The sequence below is a fragment of the Phocoena sinus genome, chromosome 18, assembly GCF_008692025.1.
Source record: "Phocoena sinus isolate mPhoSin1 chromosome 18, mPhoSin1.pri, whole genome shotgun sequence".
NCBI lineage: Eukaryota > Metazoa > Chordata > Mammalia > Artiodactyla > Phocoenidae > Phocoena > Phocoena sinus.
Genome location: NC_045780.1, coordinates 26,990,714 through 27,004,004, shown reverse-complemented (window position 1 = coordinate 27,004,004; position 13,291 = coordinate 26,990,714). Strand labels below are relative to the sequence as shown.

Here is a 13,291-nt window from a genome sequence, read left to right as displayed (position 1 = left end):
TTGGAGGAGAAGTATGTACATGGACGTGAGAACGTTTCCATTGTCTAGATAAATATGGCCCCAGCTTAGCCTAACAAGGTCTACAAAGTAACATGACTCTATTGTTAGGGAGCTAATATGCTCCTCTAAAGAGAGGTTTTGTATTTTGTTTTGTTTTTGCTTTCCCTGCATTATCAGAGGGTTCACTGAAAATGAGGCTCTAAATTTTTACCATAACCGATTTAACATTTGGAGATAGGCTAGAATCATATGGCAATCTATCAAAAAATTCAAGTTCATGAAGAAAATTGGAATGGTGGCCCTTCTAATTGTATTCAATTCCTAAAGCCCTCACTACAGAAGACTGTCTTATGTGTGAAGAGTTTTACCAAAATCACTAACTACAAAAAAACTAGACCCCTCATTTTTTTCTGTTTTTGTTTGTTTGATTTGTTAAACAAAAGAAAAACATACAACTGCTGAAGAATGGATAGGAATAGTGTTTGAGAACATCTCAGGTACTCTGAAACCAAACTATTCAGAAGTTTAGAATATGATACTTTAGAAATAAGTGGAGAAAGATTGTGGAGAGGTGACAATAAATGTGGATTTTATCTTTCTGATGTTAAATATTATGTTTATAATGCCTTACTTTTAATCTGGACTAGATGAAGTAAATTTTCAGAGATGGTTGTTAGTTTCCATATTTATTTTTTTTTACAGTCATCAGTTTTATGTATAGGTGTACTATCCAATGATGTTTTAATAGAAATCAGAATATGTATTTGTATTCCCCTAAGGCTAAATGAGGCTTAACAATTGTGGGTTTTACATCACTAATTTTCCTCCCAATTCTAAATGTTACCAATATGATCAGTCATTATTTACCTTCACTGTAGGGAGGGGAAAATTAAGTCATGAAGAGCAATAGTTACTTTTACAAGATCAGAGCGTGGCAGGTAGAAAACACTGGAAGGAAATTTCTAACATCATTTATATTCAGCCATAGCTCTTTAGTTGCTGTTAACACTTGAGTGAAAATTTCCCTTAAGCCCGCTTTTTCTTCAAGGGGTAGAATGAAACATTTTGAAATACTGAAGCAGGATTGTAGTTATTTCCCAGATGGAAAGTAAGGTCAAATTTGACAAGGCTATTTAGATTGAAAAGGACAAATAGCAAATAATTAATAATTTGTAGAATAAAAGAAGAAATAAACTTAATAATAAATTTACTTCTTGCCTTCAAATTCTAAAAATTCTTCAAATTCTAAAATCAAATTCGAAATATGGAAAATAGTGGAATTAAAATTGGTTGAATAACTTCAAGGTAAACAATGCGAAATGCTTATGCATAAATTATTTTCCAAACTTTTATTTAAAATATGTCCAAGCTTGAGTCTGAGGTCCGGCTCGGCGGGGAGTTTCAGCAGCGGAACTGGCCAGAAAAATGCCAGTGGAGGTGATGGCTGAAAGTTTCTTTAGTTTCAAAATGTTGCTGGATCAGTGGGATAACCAGGAGCTCGAGGCTCCGGAGGAATTGCTACACCCGCAGTGTATGATCAGCTTCTAGCTTTACATCTGCTTTATAATGACATGAATAATGCAAGATATCTTTGGAAAAGAATACCACCTGCTATAAAATCTGCAAATTCTGAACTTGGGGGAATTTGGTCGGTAGGACAAAGAATCTGACCGAGAGATGTCCCCGGGATCTATACCACCATCAACGCTCACCCGTGGTCTGAGACGGTCCAGCCAATCATGGAGGCACTTAGAGATGCCACCCGGAGGCGAGCCTTCACCCTGGTCTCTCAAGCATATACCTCCATCATCGCCAATGATTTTGCAGCCTTTGTTGGACTTCCCGTGGAAGAGGCTGTGAAAGGTAGCCTAGAACAATGATGGCAGGCCGACTCCACCACAAGAATGGTCATGACCAAAAAGCCAGTTTCAGGGACCCTGGATGTTTCCTTTAACAGGTTTATTCTCTTATCGGAGCCTGCCCCCATTCCACCCATCCCCAATGAACAGCAGTTAGCCAGACTCACTGATTATGTGGCTTTCCTCGAAAACTGACTTATCATTCTGAGTTCAAGATCCACCTTCAGAATCCTGAATACTGACAGCAAAATGTAAAATTTTTATTTTATTGGATGAATTAAGCACCTCAGCATTCCTTACTGAGTATGTGATAAAATACATATATAATATGAAGTATATTATATATATTTTGTCCTTAAACATACTGAATGGTTGTTCATGAAATGCGACTTATTAAAGACATTCATGAGAAGTATTAAGTTGTAATATTTCCTTTCAGAAGAAGGGAAACTAAGTGTGGAATGCATTGTTTGGGAAAGAAGCTATTAAGTGACACATTTTGTATGACTGTCCTGTAGCCTATTGGTTGCTTATATTTATCCCTTGGGTCAAGTTCTGCCCTTTGGAGAAATACTGAACAAGTCTTTCATTTTTTGTGTGACAGGCCTCTGAATATTTGAAGTTGTTTATTGTATCTTCAGGTTAAAACCACCCCCTAGTTCATTTATTCTGCATTTGTTCAATAAATATTTAATTGAATTCTTAAAAAATAAAATAAAATAAAATAAAATACTCCCAAGCTTATATAGTCAAAATTTTAAGATGTTTTATAGATTATAGTAAAATAAATTTGAAATTTTAGATACTTTCATTCTCTAATTCATATTTAATTCTCCAACAGACATCTTAGATATGTATAGCATCACTATTACACAAGAGAAAACAGAGCCCTTGAACAGATTAAGTCATTTACTCAAGGCTACAGATTTACTAACAACATACTTGAGGTAAGAATGTTCTAAGCCTTAATCCATTGCTCTTGCTAGTATATCAGATTGACTCTTAGCCACAATATTTTTCTCCCTCGAAAACATTTTCATTCCGAATGAAAGCAACTAGTGTGGGATTTTGGCTATGGTGGAGTAAAAATGCTGGCAAATCTTATCCCCACAAAACAAGTACATAACTTAACCAAATTTTCAAAAATAACCATTTTAGTGCTCTGGATATTGAACAGAGGCAAACGACAAATTGAGTAGTGTTTACACACAAAACACTTAGAAGTTCCAGTAGGAAAGGTAGAGGTCTTGCCCTTTCTGTGTGAAGCTGCTCCTATCCCTCTCTACCCAGCTCCATTGGCACTGAGAACTGCAAAAATACTCAGCATAAAATGACGTCATCCAAATCCCTGCACTAAAAAACTTTACCCAACTCTAACATGACTTCTAGGAGCTTATGGCCATGTCCCTAGAATGACCCAAGCCCTCCTTAAAATGCTTGCCTGAGAAAGCTTGCAATTATAAATCCTTCCTCTGCCTTTTTGAGATGTATTGATACATCTTCTACCATCCAGAGCTGTCTCCTCAAGGACCTGGGAGCTGTCACTTCAAAACACAGACATTCAGAAAAGTAATTTTCCTCTCTTATCTCCTAGTCCCCATGGGAGAGTAAGTGCCTAATTCCTGTGGGTGTCTTGCTCCAAATTGCACAACTGCCTCCCATCATAAAGGATGAGGAATTTGTTTCTCCTCTGCTTAGTGACAATTACCAAACCCAGATGGATTGGTCTCATGGACCAATACCCACCCCCACACTTAAAACCCTTAGGTGCCTTTCCCTTATCTCACCCTAGTGTTTTAAAGCTCTCTTACTTTTGTTTTGGTGGAATTGAGCTTAGTTCTGTAGTGAAGAGTTTTTCCCCTGCTATAGAAGAATCTGAATAAAATATGTCTTAACAGCCTTTAACTAGTAGCTGGCTTTGTTTCTCTTTATCGGCACACTAGATTTATCAAACGTTTGTTTCTTTTTAATAGCACACTAGAATTATTCAAGTGAGACTAACTCTGAAAAACAGTAGCTTTGCTGACAGAGAAGGGTGAATTAACTTCAAGTGAAAAACAAAAATCCACACCCAGCAGCACTGTTACTGAAAGTAGCAAACCTAGAAGAAAACAAATAGGGGTTCTACTTGAGGTAAGTGGAAGAGAATTCAAAAATTTTAGATATACAGCTAATGAGACAATCATAGAAGACCTAGATAAATCCTTCATCACCTATACCTGGGAAACTAGGAAACAACAGGTATGTACTAGGAAGACCCAAGAGATCAAGGGCAAAGTAAAACCTGAGGCAAATATTAAAATTGCCTGAACTTTAGATGCACTTTCCAACCTACACACTAATCTACAGATAGAGAGTGAAAGTCTTAGGAGAATAAAGTTACTGCTCTGCCGAATCATTGGCTAATCACTAAGCTAGGCACACACAGGAGCAACCCCTAGGAATCCATGGTTAAAAATAAAAATGAGACAAAATTTAAAATACTGATAAGAGATATCAGGGGCTGTACATCACAAGAGGAAAGAATTTGTAAATTAAATAAGGCACCTTTTTAAAAGTTTAGAAAAACATTAGAATCTAGAGCTTATAATTAATTATATCTAAAGGTCCACTTGTCAATAAAAAAAATATGAGTGCAAAAATTCAGAAAAGTGTGACCCATCCTCAGAATAATAAAAGCAGTCAATAGGAACTGACTCTGAGTGGGACCAGATTTTGGATTTAGTAGACAATAACTTCATATTAGTTATAGTTATAGGGCTTCCCTGGTGGCGCAGTGGTTGAGAGTCCACCTGCCGATGCAGGGGACGCAGGTTCGTGCCCCGATCCGGGAAGATCTCACATGCCACGGAGTGGCTGGGCCCGTGAGCCATGGCCACTGAGCCTGCACATCCAGAGCCTGTGCTCCACAATGGGAGAGGCCACAAGAGTGACAGGCCCGCGTACCGCAAAAAAAAAAAAAGACTCATGGTAACCACAAGGGAAAATTATGTAGTAATTATACAAAAGAACATGATAATGAAATCAAAGCATACTGATACCCAATTACATCGGAACACACAAAAAAGCAGGATAAGAAACAAGGAACAATGGATCTACAAAACAACCATAAAATAATGAACAAAATAAGAATAGAAAGTTTTTACTTAATACTTATTTTAAATGTAAATAATTTAAATTCTCCAATTAAAAGACATAGAATGGCTGAATGGATTAAAAAACATCCAATCATATCTGTCTCTCAGATACTCTCTTTAGGCATAAAGACACATACAGACTGAGAATGAGAGGCTGGAAAAAGACATATCAAGTAAATTGTAATAAAAAAAAAGCTAGGGTAGATATATACTACACTATAGACAAAAGAGTTTTAAACTAAAAGTAGTAAAAACAGAAAATAAAGTTATTATATAATGATAAAGGAGTCAATACATGAAGAAGATAAAAAATTAAAACTATTGTAAATATTTCTTCACCCAATATTGTAGCATTTGAATATATAAAGCAAAACTGACAGAGTTTAAAGGAGAAATAAGCCAGAATACAATAATACTCGGGGACTTTAATATCCCATTCTCAAAAATAGACATATCACACTTATATTTCATGGAATTGAAAGAAAAAAATTGTATGATCATCTCAATAGACATAGAAAAACTTTTGACAAAATTCAGCATCCATTCATGATAAAAATTCTTAAAAATTAGTCATATATATCTGATAAGGGGTTAATATACAAAATATATAAAAAATTCATACAACTCAATGACAACAAACCAAATAACCCAGTTAAAAATGGGCAAGGTACCAGAATAAACATTACCCCAAAGAAATATGAGAGGGGAGACCTTCAAGATGGTTGGAGAGTAAGATGAGGAGATCACCCTCCTCCCCACAAATACATCAGAAATACATCTACGTGTGGAACAGCTCCTACAGAACACCTACTGAACGCTGGCAGAAGACCTCAGACTTCTCAAAAGACAAGAAACTCCCCATGTACCTGGGTAGGGCAAAAAACAAAGAAAAAAAACAGAGACGAATGGATAGGGACAGGACCTGCATCACTGGGAGGGAGCTGTGAAGGAGGAAAGGTTTCCACACACTAGGAAGGGCCTTAACTGGTGGAGACGGGGTTGGGGGGGTGGTGGTGGGGAAGCCTCGGAACCACGGAGGAGAGCGCAGCAACAGGGGTGCAGAGGGTAAAGCAGAGAGATTCCCGCACAGAGGATCAGTGCCGACCAGCGCTCACCAGCACGAGAGGCTTGTCTGCTCACCCGCAGGGGCAGGTGGGGGCTGGGAGATAAGGCTCAGGCTTCGGAGGTTAGATCCCAGGGAGAGGACTGGGGTTGGCTGTGTGAACACAGCCTGAAGGGGGCTAGTGTACCACAGCTAGCCAGGAGGGAGTCCAGGAAAAGTCTGGAGCTGCCTATGAGGCAAGAGTCATTGTTTTGGGTTGCATGAGGAGAGGGGATTCAGAGCACCACCTAAACGAGCTCCAGACATGGGCATAAGCCGCGGCTATCAGCGCAGGCCCCAGAGACAGGCATGAGATACTAAGGCTGCTGCTGCAGCCACCAAGAAGCCTGTGTGCAAGCACAGGTCACTATCCACACCTCCTCTCCCGGGAGCCTGTGCAGCCCGCCACTGCCAGGGTCCTGTGATCCAGGGACAACTTCCCCAGGAAAACACACAGTGCACCTCAGGCTATTGCATCATCATGCCAGCCTCTGCCGCCGCAGGCTTGCCCTGCATCTGTAGCCCTCCCTCTCCCTGGCCTGAGTGAGCCAGAGAACCCCAATCAGCTGCGACTTTAACCTCGTCCTGTCTGAGCAAAGAACAGATGCCCTCAGGCAACCTACAGGCAGAGGCAGGGCCAAATCCAAAGTTGAATCCCAGGGGCTGTGCGAACAAAGAAGAGAAAGGGAAATTTCTCCCAGCAGCCTCAGGAGCAGCAGATTAAATCCTCACAATCAACGTGATGTACCCAGAATCTATGGAATACCTGAATAGACAGCAAATCACCCCAAAATTGAGGCAGTGGACTTTGGGAGCAATGTTATATATATATTTTTTTCCTTTTTCTCTTTTTGTGAGTGTGTATGTGTATGCTTCTTTGTGATTTTGTCTGTATAGTTTTTTTTTTTTTTTGTAACATTTGTCCTAGGGTTCTGTCTGTCAGTTTGGTTTTCTTTCTTTTTTTTTTATTACCTTTTAAGATTTTTTTTATATTTAACAATTATTTTTTATTTTAATAAATTTATTTTATTCTATTTTATTTTTTTCTTTCTTCCTTCCTTCCTTTCTTCCTTCCTTCCTTCCTTCCTTTCTTTCTTTCTTTCTTTCTTTCTTTTTCTCGCTTTTCTTCTGTGTTCTGTGGCTAACAGAGTCTTCTTGCTCCAGCTGGGTGTGAGGCCTATGCCTCGAGGTTGAACAGCCAAGTTCAGGATATTGGTCCACTAGATACCTACAGGCTTCACGTAATATCAAACGGCGAAGCTCTCCCGGAGATCTCCATCTCAATGCTAAGCCCCAGATCCACTCAAAGACCAGCAAGCTACACTGCTGGACACCCTATGCCAAACAAATAACAAGACAGGGACACAAACCCACCCATTAGCAGAGAGTCTGCCTAAAATTATAATAAGGTCACAGACACCCCAAAACACATCACTGGATGTGGTCTTGCCCACCAGAAAGACAAGATCCAGCCTCACCCACTAGAACACAAGCACTAGTTCCCTCCACCAGGAAACCTACACAACCCATGGAACCAACCTTAGCCACTGGGGGCAGACACCAAAAACAATGAGAACTACGAACTTGCAGCCTGTGAAAAGGAGAACACAAACACAGTAAGATAAGCAAAATGAGAAGACATAGAAACAAACAGCACATGAAGGAGCAAAGTAAAAACCCACCAGACCAAACAAATGAAGAGGAAATAGGCAGTCTATCTGAAAAAGAATTCAGAATAGTGATAGTAAAGATGATCCAAAATCTTGGAAATAGAATGGAGAAAATACAAGAAACATTTAACAAGGACCTAGAAGAACTAAAGAGCAAACAAACAGTGATGAATAACACAATAAAAGAAATTAAAAATTCTCTAGAAGGAATCAAGAGCAGAATAACTGAGGCAGAAGAAAGGATAAGTGACCTGGAAGATAAAATAGTGGAAGTAACTACTGCAGAGAAGAATAAAGAAAAAAGAATGGCAGAATTGAGGACAGTCTCAGGGACCTCTGGGACAACATTAAACACACCAACATTCGAATTATAGGGATCTCAGAAGAAGAAGAGAAAAAGAAAGGGACTGAGAAAATATTTGAAGAGATTATTGTTGAAAACTTCCCAAATATGGGAAAGAAAATAGTTAATCAATTCCAGGAAGCACAGAGAGTCCCATATAGGATAAATCCAAGGAGAAACATGCCAAGACACATATTAATAAAACTATCAAAAATTAAATACAAAGAAAAAAATATTAAAAGCAACAAGGGAAAAACAACAAAGAACATACAAGGGAATCCCCATAAGGTTAACAGCTGATCTTTCAGCAGAAACTCTGAAAGGCAGAAGGGAGTGGCAGGACATATTTAAAGTGATGAAAGGGAAAAACCTACCACCAAGATTACTCTACACAGCAAGGATCTCATTCAGATTCAATGGAGTAATTAAAATCTTTACAGACAAGCAAAAGCTAAGAGAATTCAACACCACCAAATCAGCTTTACAACAAATGCTAAAGGAACTTCTCTAGGCAGGAAACATAGAGAAGGAAAAGACCTACAATAACAAACCCAAAACAATTAAGAAATTGGTAATAGGACCATACATATTGATAATTACCTTAAATGTAAATGGATTAAATGCTCCAACCAAAAGACACAGACTGGCTGAATGGATACAAAAACAAAATCCATATATATGCTGTCTACAAGAGACCCACTTCAGACTTAGGGACACACACAGACTGAAAAATTAGGGGATGGAAAAAGATATTCCATGCAAATGGAAATGAAAAGAAAGCTGGAGTATCAATTCTTATATCCAATAAAATAGACTTTAAAATAAAGACTATTACAAGAGACAAAGAAGGACACTACATAATGATCAAAGGATCAATCCAAGAAGAAGATACAACAATTGTAAATATGCACCCAACAAAGGGGCAGCTCAATACATAAGGCAAATGCTAACAGCCATAAAAGGGGAAATCGACAGTAACAGTATTGTAGTAGGGGACTTTAACACCACACTTTCACCAATGGACAGATCATCCAAAATAAAAATAAATAAGGAAACACAAGCTTTAAATGATACATTAAACAAGATGGACTTAATTGATCTTTATAGGACATTCCATCAAAAAACAACAGAATACACTTTCTTCTCAAGTGCTCATGGAACATTCTCCAGGATAGATCATATTTTGGGTCACAAATCAAGCCTTGGTAAGTTTAAGAAAATTGAAATCATATCAAGTATCTTTTCTGACCACAATGCTATGAGACTAGATATCAATTACAGGAAAAAAAGCTGTAAAAATTACAAACACATGGAGGCTAAACAATACACTACTTAATAACCAAGATACCCCTGAAGAAATCAAAGAGGATATCAAAAAATACCTAGAACCAAAGACAGTGAAAACATAATGCCCCAAAACTGTTTCCACTAAGATCAGGAAAAAGACAAGGTTGCCCACTCTCACCACTATATTCAACATACTTTTGGAAGTTTAAGCCACAACAATCAGAGAAGAAAAAGAAATAAAAACACTCCAAACTGGAAAAGAAGTAAAGTAGTCACTGTTTTCAGATGACATGATACCATACATAGAGAATTGTAGACTGTACCAGAAAACTACTAGAGCTAATCAATGAATTTGGTAAAGTAGCAGGATACAAAATTAATGCACAGAAATCACTTGCACTCCTATACACTAATGATGAAAAATCTGAAAGATAATAAAGGAAACACTCCCAGTTATGATTGCAACAAAAAGAATTAAAATATCTAGGAATAAATCTATTTAAGGATAAAAAATGACCTGTATGCAGAATACTATAAGGCACTGATGAAAGAAATTAAAGATGATACAAACAGATGGAGAGATATACCATGTCCTCAGATTGGAAGAATCTATATTTTGAAAATGAGTATGCTACCCAAAGCAATCTACAGATTCAATGCAATCCTTATCAAACTACCAATTGCATTTTTCACAGGACTAGAACAAAAAATTTCACAATTTGTATGGAAACACAAAAGACCCCGAATAGCCAAAGCAATCTTGAGAACGAAAAAAGGAGCTGGAAGAAACACTCTCCCTGATTTCAGACTATATTACAAACCTACAGTGATCAAGACAGTATGGTACTGGCACAAAAACAGAAATATAGATCAATGGAACAGGATAGAAAGCCCAGAGATAAACCCATGCATGTATGGCCATCTTATTTTTTATAAAGGAGGCAAGAATATATAATGGGGAAAGACAGCCTCTTCAATAAATGGTGCTGGGAAAACTAGACAGCTACATGTAAAAGAATGAATTTAGAACACTCCCTAACACCATACACAAAAATAAACTCAAAATGGATTAAAGACCTAAATGTAAGGCCAGACACTATAAAACTCTTAGAGGAGAACATAGGCAGAACACTCTATGACATAAATCACAGCAAGATCCCTTTTGACCCACCTCCAAGAGAAATGGAAATAAAAACAAAAATAATCAAATGGGACCTGATGAAACTTAAAAGCTTTTGCACAACAAAGGAAACCAAAAACAAGATGAAAAGACAATCCTCAGAATGGGAGAAATATTTATTTGCAAATGAAGCAACTGACAAAGGATTAATCTCCAAACTTTACAAACAGCTCATGCAGCTCAATATCAAAAAAACAAACAAGCTAATCAAAAACTTGTCAGAAGACCTAAGTAGACATTTCTCCAAAGAAGACATACAGATTTCCAACAAACACATGAAAGAATGTTCAACATCACTAATTATTAGAGAAATTCATATCAAAACTACAATGAGGTATCACCTCACACCAGTCAGAATGGCCATCATCAAAATCTCTACAAGCAATAAATGCTGGAGACGGTGTGGAGAAAAGGGAAACCTCTTGCACTGTTGGTGGGAATGTAAATTGATACAGCCACTATGGAGAACGGATCTTCCTTAAAAAACTAAAAATAGAACTACCACACGACCCAGCAATCCCGCTACTGGGAATATACCCTGAGAAAACCATAATTCAAAAAGAGTCATCTACCACAATGTTCATTGCAGCACTATTTACAATAGCCAGAACATGGAAGCAACCTTAGTATCCATCAACAGTTGAATGGATAAAGAATATGTGGCACATGTATACAATGGAATATTACTCAGCCATAAAAAGAAACAATATTGAGTTATTTGTAGTGAGGTGGATGGACCTAGAGTCTTTCATACAGAGTGAAGTAAGTCAGAAAGAGAAAAACAAATACCGTATGCTAACACATATATATGGAATCTAAAAAAAAAAAAAAAATGGTTCTGAAGAACCTAGGGGCAGGGCTGGAATAAAGACACAGACATAGAGAATGGACTTGAGGACATGGGAAGGGGGAAGGGTAAACTGGGACGATGTGGGAGATTGGCATGGACTTATATATACTACCAAATGTAAAATAGATAGCTGTGTGGGATGCACAGGGAGATCACTCAGTGCTTTGTGACCCCCTACAGCAGTGGAATAAGGAGTGTGGGAGGGAGACGCAAGAGGGAAGGGATATGGGGATATATGTATACATATAGTTGATTCACTTTATTATACAGCAGCAATTAGCACACCATTTTAAAGGAATTATACTCTGATAAAGATGTTAAAAAAAAGAAGAAGAAAGATGAGAGGCCAACAAGAACATGATAAAATGCTCTACATCACTCACTTGTCATTAGAGAAATGCAAATTAAAACCACAATGAGATATTACCTCACACCTGTTAGAATGCCCATCATCAAAAAGACAAGAGATAACAAATGCTATGGAGCATATAGAGAAAAGGAAACCCTTGTGAACTGTTGGTGGGATTGTAAATTTGTACAGCCACTATGGAAAACAGAGTGCAGGATCCTCAAAAAATTAAAAATTGAACTACCATATGACTCAATAATTATACTTATGGGAATATATTTCAAAGGAAATGAAAACATTAACTTGAAAAGATTCCTGTACTTCCATGTTCACAGCAGCATTATTTACAGTAGCCAAGACATGGAAATAATCTAAGCGTCCGCTGTTGAATGAATGAATAAGTTGTGGCATGTAAATACAATGGAATTTCATTCAGCCATAAAACATGAGGAAATTCTGCCATTTGTGAAAACATGGATGGACCTTGAAGGCATTACTCTAAGTGAAATATCAGACAGAGAAAGATAAATACTGTACACTCTCATTTATAAGTGGAATCTAAAAAACAAACAAAAACAAAACAAAACCTCAAACGCATAGGATATATTAATTAACTTGATGAGGAGAATCCTTGTAAAAGATATGCATGTATCAAATCATTCCATTTTACACTTTATGTTACAATTTTATTTGTCAATTATAGCTCAATAAACTTAAAAAAAGTTTTAAAAGCAAGTATAACAATCTGAAGATGAAATTTTAAAAAATAAGAAAAGGCCTATACACTGAAGAATACAAAATATTATCGAGAGAAAATAGAATATTTAAACAAATACTGCAACATCCCATTCTCATCAGTGGGGAAACTTTATTGTTAAGATGGCAATACTTCCGACAATGAGGTATAAATTCAACATAATCCTCATCAAATATGTCAAGCTTTATTCATAGAAATTGGTAAGTCATTTAAAAAATATATAGGATCTGGTCCCTGCTAATATACAGGCTTCATCTGTGTCCTCGCTTACCCAGATTCTCTTATACTCTTATGATATTAACCTTTTAAAGCCTTTTCTATGTTTAATCCTACTGCAAGTTTTTTGTATATTCTGTTCCTTACTATGGAATGTTTCCCCTCACCTTCTGCTAGTCTTCTTTCAGGTTTCAGATGAAATGTTTTTTCCTTAGTGAACTTTTCCTAGGCCAATCCCCTATCTCTGCTGTGTGCTCTTTTATTACCACTTATCTCTCCTCTGAAATGCTTATTGCAATTATAGTTAAATAATTAACAGAATAACTTGTTGTTTAATGTCAGTTTCTCCTACTAAAGTGTGAGCTTCAGAAATCCTTAAAAATAATTTCCAAGTTTCTGTTCCCACATTCCCATATTCCCAGTAGGATCATTCATTGGTGCTGTTGGCTGTGATGAGAAGTTGATAAGGGATTTCACTTAGAGTTGGATGTCAGTTACAGGGTTTTTGCCCTCAAGAACCTCAGTTCAGTGATAACTTTCC

At 37.3% G+C, this 13,291-nt stretch overlaps 1 pseudogene; it reads left to right on the top strand.

Annotated features, from left to right (window-relative positions):
- The first annotated feature begins 1,425 nt into the window (after nucleotides 1-1,425).
- Nucleotides 1,426-2,054, top strand: LOC116743269 (annotated as a pseudogene).
- Nucleotides 2,055-13,291: the final 11,237 nt, after the last annotated feature.